The sequence below is a fragment of the Dermacentor albipictus genome, chromosome 7 (assembly GCF_038994185.2).
Source record: "Dermacentor albipictus isolate Rhodes 1998 colony chromosome 7, USDA_Dalb.pri_finalv2, whole genome shotgun sequence".
NCBI lineage: Eukaryota > Metazoa > Arthropoda > Arachnida > Ixodida > Ixodidae > Dermacentor > Dermacentor albipictus.
Genome location: NC_091827.1, coordinates 21,979,537 through 21,995,258, shown reverse-complemented (window position 1 = coordinate 21,995,258; position 15,722 = coordinate 21,979,537). Strand labels below are relative to the sequence as shown.

General features: G+C 45.5%; 1 pseudogene; it reads left to right on the top strand.

Moving 5' to 3' along the window:
• Positions 1 to 15,722, top strand: part of LOC135897540 (HEAT repeat-containing protein 5B-like) — a 389,157-nt pseudogene that overhangs the window by 314,107 nt on the left and 59,328 nt on the right.

The following is a 15,722-nucleotide window of genomic DNA, read 5'->3' as shown; positions in this document are numbered from 1 at the left end:
GTAAAAATGTTTGTAAATCAAACAACTGGAATACATTCAACAAACACGAAACAGTTCGGCAAGCTCTGCCGCCAGCAGTGATACTTCCCGCGTCTACGTCTAACTAGGCCAGATCAGTACGTGTCCCCTGTTCTAAACGACTTTTTTTTTCTTTACTACGTGGCTGTGACGTCAACCTCATAAAGCCTCCGTCCTTAAGCAAAGGAATGTAAGGTGAAGCTGGGTTATGATAAACTGCACTTCTGAAATAATAATTTGGATTACGTTTAACTTGAGCATGCCGGAAAACGATGTTGGGGACGCGAGATATAACCACCTTCGCTATCAAGGGAGTATGTTGATGCAACAAAATACAAAGGCACTTATAAAACGGATCGGTGGACTTCTGCTGGTGCTCCCACGTTACAAAGCGTTGTTTTCTCTTTATTAACCGAAGGCCCAGAATGAAGCGTTGACGCGATCGCCGGTCCACAGTTGTCTCAGTCGAAGGCCATCAGAAGACGTGTTCACGAAGGGCGACTTCGTTCCCACCATCGCCTTTGACAATGACAATGACAATGACAATGATGTTTATTTGCATCAGTACATGACGCGAGGAGCATGCGGAAAAAGCTGCCACATGGACAGCTTGACGAAGCCGCAGGCCCCCGCATTGGCGTTTGCGCGGCGTTAGCGAGCACAAAGGTAGTACATCATTGTTTTGAAATGTCCTTTACACAATATCGAGCATCGCGAACCATGCGAAGCAAATGAAGAAAAAGAAAGAGATGCGCTCTAAGAGGTCATAGTAAAGATCATCTCTAACCAATAAGGATAAAAAACAATGATAGGCACAACGGTATCGCAACTGTTCAAAAAAAAAAGGGTGAGAAAGATATAATCATAACACAAGGTGTAACAACAACATTTCTCATACAAACTACACAAATGAAAAAACCAAGATTATAAGCGATACAATGGGGCTAGTTGTTTTCGATAAGGAAAAAATTTGCGAACGCCAGAAAACAATCTAGTGCAGGCAGAAATAACTATACAGAGCTTTAAAAGAGGTATTTTCCAATCCAGTGGTTTCGTTGTGTAATTTATTCAGTAACCTTGGCAGGTTGTTACGAATAGTTTGTTGTCCGTATGTCGTTCTGACGGTTTCTACTTTCCAAAACTCTCTGGACCTTGTCGCATATGCTGTAATGTTGATTTTTAAATCCGCTAGTGTTCTTAGAAAGCTGGCTCCATTTTTTTATTTCTTGTTTGTACGCTCTACAGAGTCGATAATCGTACATAGTGGTAACTGGCATTACATTGTATTTTATAAAAAATTCACGTGTATGAAAATATTTTTGAACATTTTCTACGACTCGTAGGAATTTTTTTTGCAGTACATAAAGTTTTTTTCAAATTTCCCTGTGTGGTAGTAGCCCAAACTAAGTGACAGTAGTTTAGACTAGAAAGAAACAGTGTGTTGAAAATCAGCATCATTATTTTTGTTGGCAGTATATGACGGTTACGGTAAACAAGCCCTATTATTTGAGATAATTTTGTCGCCAAGGAATTTACGTGCATATCCCAAAATAAGTTTTCTTGAAAGATAACACTTAAAGTTTTAAAGTACGGAACTATATCGATAGGAGTTGAATTTAGCAATATAGGCGTATTAATTATTACGCTTTTATTTTTGCTTCGAAACGCGAAACGTCAATGCAAAGTGAATTGACGTAGAAATCAAGTCGACATGAAGTCGTCGAACTCTTGATTTGAAATGAAGTTGACATTTGATCTCATAGACGCTAGCAGAATTTTAAGCATACCTGTCAAAGGGCTAATATCAAAGGGTGTGAAATCTATTTACCACGGATTATTAGAGTCCTCTCAGGCTAGCCAAATGGGTGGCACTGTGAAATATGTCAACTGTCCTCCCACGAGCACAATAACGCTCGGGACACTTAGCAAATCTCACAATTTTTATGAAAATGTCATGCAGCGCAATACTGAAGTTCTTTTATTGCATCGATGGATAAATATTCTGCATTTTTCTAGAAAATATGTCCATCTCAACGCATTCAACTCTTCTTGTTACTTACGCTGCTTCTCTTACGATCCATAAGCGCTCATATTAAAACTACGTTTCACAACTCGAGCACTTTCAAGTTGTCATTCCTATGGAAATAGTACAGAAAGTCGGGCGAGTTGGTGGAAGTTCATATTTGGCAAGCATCAGAGCTGTCAGCACTAGTGCTTGCATTGTAATCCTCTTTTCTTCTTCCTCGTCTAGGTAGCGATGCTGCTTGTCAAATGTGAACGCTCCATCTGAATTCACGTGGCTTGAAAGAGATTTTATCGATCATAAACAGAAATAATGCCAACAAAACGTTTACAACGTTGCAAGAACAAGCATGTTTCCTTACCGGGTGCTTTGAGGCCCACTGCTTCAACTGGTGTGAACGCGAATATCCCACAGGAGATATTGAACCATACTGCCTTTGACCAGGCGTGCAATCGTGACCGATGCAGAGCGACAGTTCCCGCCTATTCGCACTTGACAACCGATGTATGGTTTTTCACATACAATGCGGTCTTTACATGAAATTGGCGAGGGGCTTCTAACAAACAAGAAAAATGAAACTCTCGGCCTGCGCCACAAAATTATCGTAGTGTGTAGATTTGACAGACGTGATAGATCGCGCGCGCGTGAACCAAGTTTGTCCGAACTTTGCTTCTAGTAATACTTCTTTTGTAAAATTTTGCAATTAGGATCGCCACTCTGTCCTGCGTGCAATGTGAGAAACGGCATAACACACCTAATATGCAATTGAAACTTCTTTGCACTCCGTAAGTCTATATTGATGTTCGTACTCAGTGTCCCTCAAGCGTTACACCTTGACCTACAACGTATACTTGGACTATAGACTTGTGTCCCCTGTGCGTCCCATGTTAATAAGACGTTTTTAACTTTTCGGCCAGATGGGAGTCTCAATGAAATACTTTGTATGTTGTATGGTGTGTCTCATTCAAGGGAGAACGCAGGCGGGTGTCCATTCATTCAAGGAAGCATTACATCTCTTTCAAGGAAGCACGCAGGCGGGTTTCCTACCTTCCTAAAGTCAGCTTTGCCCAAGTGGCGCGTCAGGGGGCAGCGCCACAACGGCCCCCGCCGCCTGTCTGGCCCACACTGAGTGAACCGGCAGTGACGCCATCTGTCCCCTGGCGGCTGCAGCCACCACTGCTCTGCCGCCCCAGAAGGGGCCATCGACCTCCGGTTTGGTGGCCTCAAGGGTATCGTCCATTGAGACCAAGCCCTCTCGTCAAACACAGCACACGAAAGAGCGCGTGCCCAGCGCCTCGCAGGAAGCGATCGACGTAACCCCGATCGTGACGGCTCATTCAGCGCCTAAGGAGCGGCGCGATTCTATCGACCGCTCCAGAAAAGACAAACTTCGTGCCATGGCGCCTGCAAAAGGCCCCCTGACCTAAATCTTGTTTCTACAACACATAGCATTAACACTTCTCCTGTGACGCAAACACAGATACTACAATGGTACTTGAGAGGACTTCTCCATAACCTGGACAATATCAGAGAACTCCTCCACAGCTACAATCCGAAGGTGCTGGGTGTTCAAGAGACGCACTTGGAGCCCACAATTACAAAGTTTCCGACAACTTACACAGTTCCACCGCCTGGCTCGAAGGACTTTCCCTTCCCCGCACCCGGGGCTGAGCCGAGCGGAGGCGGTGCTGTTCAGACAATTGCAAACTGGTTCTTTACCCACCGCAGTGTTAATGACTCATCTATACCCTAAATTATATGTGAGTGATGTGTGCCGCGTGTGCCAGCGGGAGAGGGCCACCCTGACGCACATCCTATGGGATTGCACCAAGTTCCCCAATGAGACTTCGACAAGTACAACGATTCCGCCGCGACTCGCGGCTGCGGCGGAATGCTACGACCACGAAAGCCAAACGTGGGCCGTCCAGCAGGTCTCGGCGGCTCTTGAAAGACAAAGGCCGAGCGAAACAGACGGAACGTTGCCCCTCAGGGCGACCGACCACGGGAGTAACACGCGCTAGAGTTGAGTAGAGACCACCCGCTGAGAAGACGTCAGGGCCCGCGTCACGGTGCCATTTAGCCATGGTGTCGTTCTGCAGGTGACTACATGAAGTTGTCTCTCTCTCTCCCTCTCTCTCTCTCTCTCTCTCTCTCTCTCTCCGACAATACACTATTTTTCGGAGAGATCGTGATGATGCTAATGCCTCATCCGCTGGTGTTGCCATCGTAGTTGATAAGAGTGTAGCATGTCGCTTATTTGAACTTCGGGCGCATCTTGAGGCGGTCGCCTCACAAGCAATCATTTTTAACAAGTTAGTTACATTCTGCTCGTTGTACTTTCCACCTAATCAACTGCTAAAAAAACGGATTTCAATTGCCTAGGTGATCACCTTCCTGAACCCTACATGATCGTAGGTGATTTCAATGCGCACAACAGACTCTGGGCAGACGCCCGGTGCGACACTCGAGGGAGACTCATCGAAAATTTTCTTGTAAGCTCTGGCGCATGCCTCTTTAATAAGAAAGAACCCACATATTGTAACTTCTCGTACTCATCTGTTGATCTGGCTATTGGCTCGGCTTCATAATTTCCTGACCTGAAATGGGAGGTAATCAAAAGTCCACCAGGGGAGTGCCCATTTTCCTATATTACTCAAGCTAGCAGAGCAGTATGACCGTTCACGACAAATGCCTCGACGGAAACTAGAAACGGCTGATTGGATGCAGTTTAATAAATCAACTCATTTAACACAATATTTTATCAATGACCCTACTATAAATGACGCTGTACAGTATCTTACAGGTTTCATCATCGGCGCAGTAGAAAAATGCATCCCTCGAATAAATGGTCCTTTTGGTGCAAGTCCGTGCTGCTTGCTCGGACTCTGGACCTTGGCTCCTCTCTTAGTGCGTCATGCTGCGACTGACCTGAAAAACAGCAGTGGTGCTTTAATATACATATGGCAGTATAGCATGATTTTACAGAGCTCAGTGAAGCGCTCTAGCACAATACTTTTTTTGCGAAGAGTGGTCAACAAAGCCCTGCAGTGTGTGCGTGTGTGAGTATCGTGTGGGAGGCCACTTCCAAATAATGTTTATTCCAGCCAGACGAATATTTCGTTTCAGGTAACTGCACAATATTAGTACGTGGTCAGTCAGCGGCCCCGTACGCACTTTGAAACAAACAGCACTCACCATGGGGAGTGGCATAGCAACAGGGGGGCCGGGGGGCCGGGGGGCCGGGGGGCCGGGGGGCTGTTGACCCCGGGTGCAAACGGCCAGGGGGAGGGGGGTGTCATATACGTCTCAAAACACCCAGAAATTGTCGATATCCTCGCCTTCCTCGACTACAGCCGGGGGGGGGGGGGGTGACAGGAGACTTATGGGCCCCGGATGCCAGACGACCTAGCTACGCCACTGACCATGGGACAAAATGTACACGCCCTTTCCCCCAAACACGCACACAATACGAACAAAACACACACATGCACACAACACACGCACGCACACACAACTCCATGTTGGTGGTCACTGTTTGTTTCAAAATTGTAGAAGCCTATCATTGAATTGAAAATAACGTTTACGTGCCGTACAAAACATTGCACTGACACGCTTCATTTTATTATTGCCAATATGCACTAAGCTAGAGTATATGTGAACCTCAAGATAATTGAGGCGTCTGTGGTTTTCTGTTTTAAGTACAAGTTAAGCATACAAAAGGAGACACATTCAGAATGACTGCTGCTTCATTTTAAAGGAACAACAGTCAATGAAGACGAAGAAAGAAAAAGATCTCAGGTTGGTCTCCACCCGTTCAGGTACCAGTGTAATTGCCACCCTCCCAGTATCTTGGTCGTTTCCTTGGTTATTTTAATGCGTGTCACCTATTCATAACAATGCGGCACCTGACTTGTAGGAGCGACTAGCGGTCGTTTATGTAACGGTGCATGGGAAGGGTATTTGAGGCAAGTATAGAACCCTAAAGAAATGCAAAAAGCGAAAAAAAAATTCTTTTGGCTGTTTTTGTTCTCGTTTGTTAGCGCTTTTTTTCCGTATTCGAATGTTTAAAACTAATCTTAACCAACGCGTCTAGATCACCTCCCTATTTCTGCATGGTGCAGCGCGTTTTTTTCCTTTTTTTTTCCTTTTAGTGTAGACGCACGCTGGGCTGAGATTGAACGATTTTTTTTTTCTCAGCGCTGACTTCTGAAAAAATATTATTCCAGAAATTTGAATAAATATTTGCGCAAGAATTAAAGTCGCTGCATTCGTCATACCTTATCCGTCATATGCGTCATACCATGCCCTATACCATGCGTCATACCATGCGTCGTGCTATGCGTCATACCACGTGCGTCTTCCTGACCCTATAGCTAATAGCCATCGATCGTCAACAAGCACAGCTACCCACGTTTATGCCGCGTGGCCAAGTAGGCATGCATCTGTCGAATAAAGATGAAAGGTGTTGTCGGATACGTAGAACCTCCGTCACTAGAGGCAGCGCGCGTGCCTTAACTCCTCTTAGAAGAAACAATAAAAATAATTTTTGTTTTATTCACTCGTCCTATACGCTGGCACCTGAAGTACGATGGCGACGTGGGGAGGTTTTTTTTTTCTTAGGCTTGGTGTTGCTGTTTTTTTTTCTTTACAGCGAAGCTGTTAGCCTCTCCGTTGGTCGGCGTTTTTTCGTGTTGCCATGCGTGGGCAAAAATAGCCAATCCCGTAGGTATCGCAAAACCGGGCCGACCTGCGGGGGAGGTGAAGCAGGCTTCAAGCACTCGAAGTGAAGCGAAAAGCGCATGCATTCTTTGGAGTCACGCATAAAACAGGCAAAACAGCATTCGTTTCAATAAAGAACAAGCGCAAAACGAGCATCCAGACTACAAAATTGATGATAGGGTGCTCCTCATAACAATGCGAAGCCCCTAGCGCTTCCCGCATAAGTTTCTCGGTATAGGTTACTGTGGCACAAGCTGCCGCGCCGGCACCAGCTTGCGACGTCACTAGCCTTTGAATGAATAGAATTTATTGATTGGAAAGACAGAGAGGTCGACCTGAGCTAGTGCGCTCTAGTCTGCTACTCTGCACTGGGGAAGAGGGAAGGGGAGTGAAAGTATTGGGATGGATGATGATGATAAGAGAAGTGGTGAGTGCTTATGTATACATGAGACAGTTGCCTCGCTAGAGCCGCTCGTCGAGCTTGGTGTCCTGCAGGAACTTCAACAATACTTTTGTTGCACGCACTGAAATTGCAGTGTCGGGCCATGGGCCGAGGATAGCTTCCTCCGACCGTAGTTGTCTGCCAACGCTGGCTAGGAAACTGTCTAACGTCCTTCGCTCCAGCATATATGCTGAGCAGTCGCACAGTACGTGTTGCAGTGTTTCGGGCATCTGGCCGTGTACACAATCGGGGTTGTTCGATTGGCCGATGAGGTGTGCGTAGCGACGGGTGAAAGCAACGCCGAGCCGAATCCTGTGTAGCAATGATGTTTTGCTCCGTGTAAGCTTCGGGGGCAAACAGAATTTACCGTCTGGGTCAATCGTATGTAGACGTCTGTGAATATTATCGGAGTGGGCTCTGTAAGCCTTTGTAAGGTCCTGCATGAGTGCCTTGATCATGGAGTTGGTGTCAGGTCGCGAGTAGGCAATCCGTACTTCATCAGAGGAAGAGGAGGCCAATCTTGCCTCACTGTCAGCGAGTTCATTACCAAAGACACCACAATGGCTAGGCATCCATTGAAAGGTAATCACGTGGCCACTTAACTCGGCACTGTGACCACCAAAGTATTGCATATTCCCGTGGACAGTTGCAGTGGTGGTTTTCATCAGCTTGGCAGGACATCCAGTTTTGCACGGCCTGGATGGTGACTCAGTTCTTTTGTTTTCATCCAACAGAGTCTGATTCACAGCTGCGTGAAGCTTGGAAACTGACGCGTGCCATAAAAACAAAATGACAAGCCTTCTTGTTGAGTGGTTAGGCGGACCCCCGAGGAAGAAGCCGAGTTTGCTTCGAAGCGTCTGGTTTTAATACCACGGCGTCGGAGCGACGCCGTGGCCCGCTCTCGAAATCGGATTAAGGTTGAAAAAAGTGGATTAAGGTGGATTAGAGTGGTACAAATGAGAGTGGAATCTACTAGAAGGGGAACTCTCGAAGATATGCGTAGCGTTATATGGCGATCGGCGTTGTGCGGAATGTATATGTTCGGCGACGTAAGTACGTGCATCTCTCTGCTCGTCCTCCTCATGGATATATGAATAAAATACGCATATACTACATTAGCATAACCCTCCCACAAAACATTGCCATGCATAATACGTTCCGCACGACGCCTACCACCATACAGTGCCACGCATATCTTGGACAATTCTCGTTCGGGGAGGTTCCGGTTAATTTTATTCCCTGTGCGATGTCATTTTTAGCGTCCTGCGAAAACGCGTGCATGCATTCCAGACACCTGTTTGCCTTTCTCCTGGTTCCCGCACCTGACATTCTGATGGGACTTGTGAAAATACGTTTGGACAAATGACATTTGACGTCAAAGAAAACACTGACGTTGCTCGCAAACTGCGACAAGCACATGATGCGAAGGCATTTGTGTTCTACCACCAGATCAGGAATTTCCGAAAACTTATTCTGCCTCCCGCTACTGACATTCATATGGGCCTTGTGAAGACCCGTTTGCGCAGATGACATCTGACGTCAAAGAAAACGGTGGCTTTGCTCGCGAACCGTATCATGCTTGACCTATGAATTGTATATACATTTGTGAACCTGAACATTGACACTGAAACTTCACGTTATCACTTCCCTCTCTTTCTCTCTCTCTAAATCTGTCTCACGTTTGCAGAATTTTTTTAATGCCAGTTGTTTGCAATTTTGACCTGCGGTGGACCATTGCTAATGAGCAAAATTGAAGTTGCCAACTTGAAACGTTCGCCTTTAACTTTATACCAAATTATCTGAGCAATCACTTTTGTTCCCTTCAAAGCTTGGCACCAGTGCTCGATAAAATTTTCTGTTCCTTATTGTCACCAATAATAAAAGCCCGTAGACACGACGTGCTCCAATTTTGTTGAAGTTCGGTCATTTACGGACACGTTTCGCTGTATAAGAATCAGCCGCTGTGAAGTAAACGTAATTAAGGACAGGAACATAGTCACGGTAATATTAAAAAGTGGTTGTTTTTAGAACGCAGCCCTTATGCGCCCATTCCTGCGTGGAGCGTAGGCGTGCCTTGGCGTCGTTGGCGTAACGGAGCGAACGAGCAGAGGGAAGGATGAAAGAGTAATCGTGGAGAGCGGCGGGAGGGGAGAGGGTGAAACGTGGAGAGCGCGAGGTGGACACTGCAGCAGGAGGCTACAGTGAAAGCACTGGGCGGAAAGTGGAGGAGGAGGGCGGAGCAAAAGCGTGAGAAGAAAAACGTTTTGAAAAGCGCAGTGCCCGCTCTGCTGCGATGATGACCACGAGATGGCGCCAGAGTCGCGCGTGTCGTAAGAGGTGATTGGAAGATTGGTGGGAGAAAAGTAGGAAAACGACAAAAAACGGAGACGTGCAAAAGCAAAGTTCGCAATAGGTTATCAGAAAATTTGGTTGTGGCAGCTCATCGTGTTTCTTTTTTTTTCTATTTTTATCTAGGTAGGACATTAGGCAGTATAATAGCAAGAGCTTGGTGGCGCAACCCACCGCCCCGTTCCAAAGGGGATGCTCATAACGTCCATCCATCCATCCATCCATCCATCGTCTGTTCATCGATGGCATGTGGCATAGAGTTTCCTACAAATTTACTAGAGGGAACTCTGGCGCTAGTGTCTACGTGAGCTACAATGGGAGCGGTTGTCCCAGCATGGGAAGTACATGGATTTGTCTAAGCTTCGTCCTTTTGGCTTCAAACGGCTTTGTAAACTCGTCTTTTTCAACAGTGTATTGCGTAATAAATAATTAAATAAATATCATTAAAATTGCCCGACTGCAGGATTCGAGCACAAGGACTCTAGTACAGAAGCCTGATATTGATACCATTAAGCCACGGATGCATGTATCGACAAGCGAATGAAACGCCCTTATGAATTTATCGCGGGCATGCCAGTGCCTTGAGACGCTTGGCGCGTTTCGATTTGGGCACATAGACAAGCTCAATCGTTGCAATTAATAGCAATTGTACGCGTTCCCGGCGTCTTCTGCACTTCGAAGAATATAGATTGCGCTGAAATATACGACAATAAGAATAATATAGCGTAATATACAAAGCCATACGAACGTCTGAATCCACAAGCACGAAGATCAGACATATCCACGTACTTCCCATCATTCCCATGGTAGGACAACGACTGCAGCGCCAGAGTTCCCTCTAGTAATTTTTGTAGGAAACTCTATGGCATGCGGCGAGCGTGTCTAGCGGTACTATATATATGAAAACAAAACGCTGTATTAGCGGAGGTCATGTCTGCGGCGGCCTCTGTGAATCGCACCCACGCTTCACCCACGCGCTTCCTCTCGAGATATCCTGATTAGCGAGGTAGTCGCGCTACACTTCGTTCCGTTTGCAACGTGCCGCACGAGACAGGTTGTCCGCGCCAGCCAATACATCGCGAGATGAAAACACGTATAGAGCTGCGCTCAAATTTCGCATTAGGGAGTATCGTAATCGTCGGTGAACTTTTCTTACTTAAAGGGACAGGCAACCGCTCAGAACATGAATCCGGATAACCCCGCTTAGGGGAACATTGCCGATTGTATTGGTTAAAACAAGCCATGTTTTATGCGTTGCATATTGCAATCACTCAGTTCAGCCCTTGCGCGCGGCCGGGCAGCCACCATTGAGGGTATGAGCCATTGTTCATTGCTGCGCGTCTCATATGTGGGTCTATTCTCTTTTAAGTTTGCTATGTTTGTTATTAGGTTGCTTCTATTTTTATGCGTTGCATATTGCAATCACTCAGTTCAGCCCTTGGGCGCGGCCGGGAAGCCACCATTGACCTTTAGCGCAACCACGTGATGTGACGTCACGACAGCCGGAGGAAAAGCTGGGCCCCAACTCGCGCAATATGCAACGCATTCTTGGCTTAACCAAGCTAAGCCTGGCCATTTTTTAACACCATACATGGATGTGTATTTTCAATTATTCACCAAAAGACGCAACAAATGGCCTTCGGTCCCCCACGCGGCAATGACATGGAGATGCATTAGGGGTGAAGATGCATTCGGGCAGTGGTGGCGACGGCGGATACGTGGAACGGCAGCTAAAGAAACTTTGCTCACTTTTGCAGAGCGCGAAATCACGTCCCACCGTCGAAGTGCCCAGCATCCCTGGGTTTCTACCGAGGAGTCTACAGGCGCAAGGTTCTTGGTCGACCAAACACCGCATTACTGCTAGAAGCCCCTCTTCTCTTATTGGAAGCGCCAAGGCACCACGTGACCTATTGCTGCCCCGATCTAATCAGCTATAAACGCCTACCAAGGTGTATGTAAACTTGGTAGCGAAACTTCCATAGAAGCCCGCTTGTCAAGAAAATGGCGGCTGGTTGCAACCGTCGCCACCTACGTATCGTGGGGGCAACAGCAAGCAAAATATTTTAAAAAGAAGGGACGTCACAACCGGAAATGGCAGTGACGTCACGATCTTATGCTGCTTGGCGCGAATGTTTGAATTTCATTACGGTCCGGCATTTTGACCACTACGCTAGAAGTTATTTTTCTTTTGACGCTGAGGAGAGCTTGCGACTTGCCTCGGCTGAAACGTCAGCGTATACCATATAGCTATAGGAGTGGCGTATGTCTTAATGTGAACATAATTGGGCTGTTATTGACGGCGATTGCTCCAGTAGCTTCTTTGGGAAAGTGAGCGCATAGGATCGAAATAAATGACACTGCCACAGGGGTTTCAAAAGCAACTTCACTTTTATTCGTCTAGAATAATGGCACCATATAATTGACCAAACAAAACATGGTTGAATGCATGAAAAGTACTATGGCCAGCAGACAATTGTAATGTATAGCAACATATTCGAATCCTTTTTACAGAATCGTTCATAATTCCTTCCGATGCCATCTATTCATATGCAACAGTTATCAGACAAGAAAACATTGTTCCACATTATGATTTAGGAAACATTCGACTTACTAATTCCGCTGCCTGTCGGACACTCAGAGCCTGTGTTAGGGAGAGTAAACGAACATAGCACAACGTTTCTTTGCGGAGCGTTCCGCGTTTATCGTTACCACGAGACAAGCGCGTAGGATACCGCAGCGTGAAATTGCACGATAGCAAGAAAACTGCACTCACAAGTTTCGCCAATGAATGCCGTGCGCTAGGTCACGCAAAATTTGAAGTGGGGCGCACGCCACACTTTGAACAAACACACAAGGAAATAAAAAAAAAACTCGGATGAAGCCGCTGCGTTCAAGTGAGCAACGCCATTCCGCACGAAATAGTAGCAGGTTTGCACAGCCTTTCCAAGTCTTGCACCATATTCACTGGTTGGTAGAGGTAACCAAGAACGAACTAATAAATTGAGAATAGAAAAAACATACATTTTTTGGTTTACCACAACAACAATACTTTAAACGGTATAGTTATTCGTATGACAGTATTCTGATTAAAAATTTTCAAACTTTTTTTCCGCATAGGTTTTCTAGTTTCAGTGCTTGTCCCCCCCCCCTCACCTAGTCGCGCTTCAATCGTGCACCACTAACTGATATCTTTGGCGGCGGGTTTTGGCACGCTTTTCGTTCCAAGCTTCGCGACCTATTTAGATGGACCTTGCGCCTACTGCATATCGAGCTTCGCATTCGGCCAGTGGTGGCGGCGGCGGATGCGTGGAACGGCAGCCAAAGAAACTTTGCTCACTTTGCAGGTTAGTTCGCAATTCTTTTTGCAAATTTTTTCGCACTTCTACCCATTCCTACTTTTTTTTGCTGCTGGCCCTACTGCCCGAGCGTGCATACGTGCGTACGTGCGTGCGTGTGTGTGCGTGTGTGTGCGTGTGCGTGTGTGTGATTCGTGTTTTTCGTGTAATGCGTGTAATGCGTGTACTAGCGTACTATGTACACCTCCTGTGCACTAACATTTTGTAAATATTGTATTAGTGCAACATGCGCATTGTGATGAGCACCGACCTTGGCGAATCATGACTAGCATGTTTTGAGGAATTACTGGCTGATGGCGAATATATGACATGTGCGGAATGCGATGTACGTTACAATATGGGAAAGCGCTCAGGTGTTCGAGAGCGTTGTTGGAGAGCCAAAATCAAGTGTTAGACATATCGCACCCGCCGTGGTTGCTCAGTGGCTATGTTGTTGGGTTGCTGAGCACAAGGTCGCGTGATCGAATCCCGGCCACGGCGGCCGCATTTCGATGTGGGCGAAATGCGAAAACACCCGTGTACTTAGATTTAGGTGCACGTTAGAGAACCCCAGGAGGTCGAAACTGTGTGTGTTTGTGTTTTCCCTTTCAAGAGAAGTCGAACTATGGCCTATTTTTCTGCTTATTCATTTCAAGAACAGCTAAAAACACCTGGATATGGTACAAACAATAGCCTATCCTTCTATCACTTAAATGCGCAACGCCTAAGAAACAAGGGCGAGGAGGTCGAGGCAGAAACAGAACAGATGAACTACACTTTCAATTGCCTTACCTTTACTGAGACATGGTTTCACTTAGGCGAATACGCCTTTCAATTCTCTGCCTACAAACATATAACTAAATTCAGAAAAAATAAATGAGGTGGTGGTGTGACCCTATACATGCGCAAAAGCCTATCTTTTGACATCCAGACTGAATACACGAGTATTTTTTTATGATTTCTAGTCTGTTAGTGTACTACACCTGAACATTTTATCATTGTGCTGTACCGCCCCCCAAAGGGAAACACAGATCCCTTTTTTCAGTTTATTGAGTCATTCTTAGAAAATGCGAATTCAAATAAATAGTGCGTTATTGCAATTGGTGATTTTAATATTGATATTCGAACCAAATCAAATTTATTTCAACATACAACTGATGCCGATACCCGCCGTGGTTGCTCAGTGGCTATGGTGTTGGGCTGCTGAGCACGAGGTCGCGGGATCGAATCCCGGCCACGGCGGCCGCATTTCGATGGGGGCGAAATGCGAAAACACCCGTGTGCTTAGATTTAGGTGCACGTTAAAGAACCCCAGGTGGTCGAAATTTCCGAAGTCCTCCACTACGGCGTGCCTCATAATCAGAAAGTGGTTTTGGCACGTAAAACCCCATAATTTTTTTTTTAACTGATGCCGAGGACCGTGTACAAAACGCCAGCAAGGATTGACGTGGTCCATGGCCCCGTTTTGCAGGCAGCAACAAGTACAACAAAGGATGAGCACAGTTAAATACAAGAGAAATTGGAAAAAATAGGATTTCCGCACTGGTAACTGTGAAAAATTTTTCGTGATAACTATGAGCAAGTATTAGAAAAAAGTAAAGCATACATGATGAGTAATTCTCATAAATACAGCGAATCATAAATACATCACAAAATACATAAGAAATAATAAAAAATGCGGAACTCTATGTACATCTCTATTATAGGACACAATATATGGAATTATTTCATACAGTAACATATACAGAAGGATTTGATGCGCACAGAACAAAAAATCATTATACAAGAATTGCACCTTTTCAAAGAACCTGCAAGCGCCTATATACAGGTTTGCATCTACATATGTTTATTCTAGCGCAGAAATAAGCCTTACGTTATATTTGGCTTGTTTAGATTATAGGGTAGTCGAAAACGTAGCATTCGATAAGTATAACTTGTTCTAGGCCTCGGTAGTTCCCATATTTTAGAACTACTTGTACTGACCGCCTTATGTTTTGCTATTAGGTTGGAAATACTATTTAGGGTGTCTTCGTTTTTTTTTAAATACTGGTGATACAATTTCTTAGTAACATATTTTCATAAATGATAGGTATTGAGAGTAAATTGAGCTTTTCAAATAGAGGAATAGTATGCGTTAAATAAGAGACATCTACTTCAGAACGTACGGTCTTTTTCTGTATTCTACGTAGTACATTGATGTTAGAAAGCGTTGTAATGCCCCGGACAAGAGGACGATAGCTTATATATGGTAAGAGCAACGATTTGTACAAAAGAAGTTTAATCCTTTCTGAAAGAAAAAAACGCAACTTGCATAGTATTCAAGTTACTCGAGAGAGCTTACCCATTACGATTTCCACTTGAGCATTCCACGACAAATGTTTCTCAAATATAACTCCAAGATATTCCAAAAATGACTTCTTCTTGGGCAAGTTGGTGCTTAGATTTCATAGGTATACTTTGCGGCGCAAAATACATTTCTTGAAAAGAAATGTATTTATATTTAAAATAAATAACCCCTTGCGGTCTTGTGGTCATCGCTGTCTTCTTGGGGAGCCTGTGCAAGTATTAGTGCTTTCGTCAGGTTCTGCCGTCGACGACCTCCTGCCCTTCGGGTTTTCTTCTCTTCGTCCTTCTCTTTGTGTCAGCTTGGGGAAAAAGAGGGGTGACGCTGTTTCGGAGAAGGGGGTAATTATGTCGACATGGGCACACCCGCTTGAATGTTTCTCACACTTGACACTATCGATGTCCAGGCTTGATGTCCATGATACGTGATCATGTCTGTCCGCCTGCTCCGCACGTGACTCGCACATACTTACTTTGCGCAATGTAGCGGAAA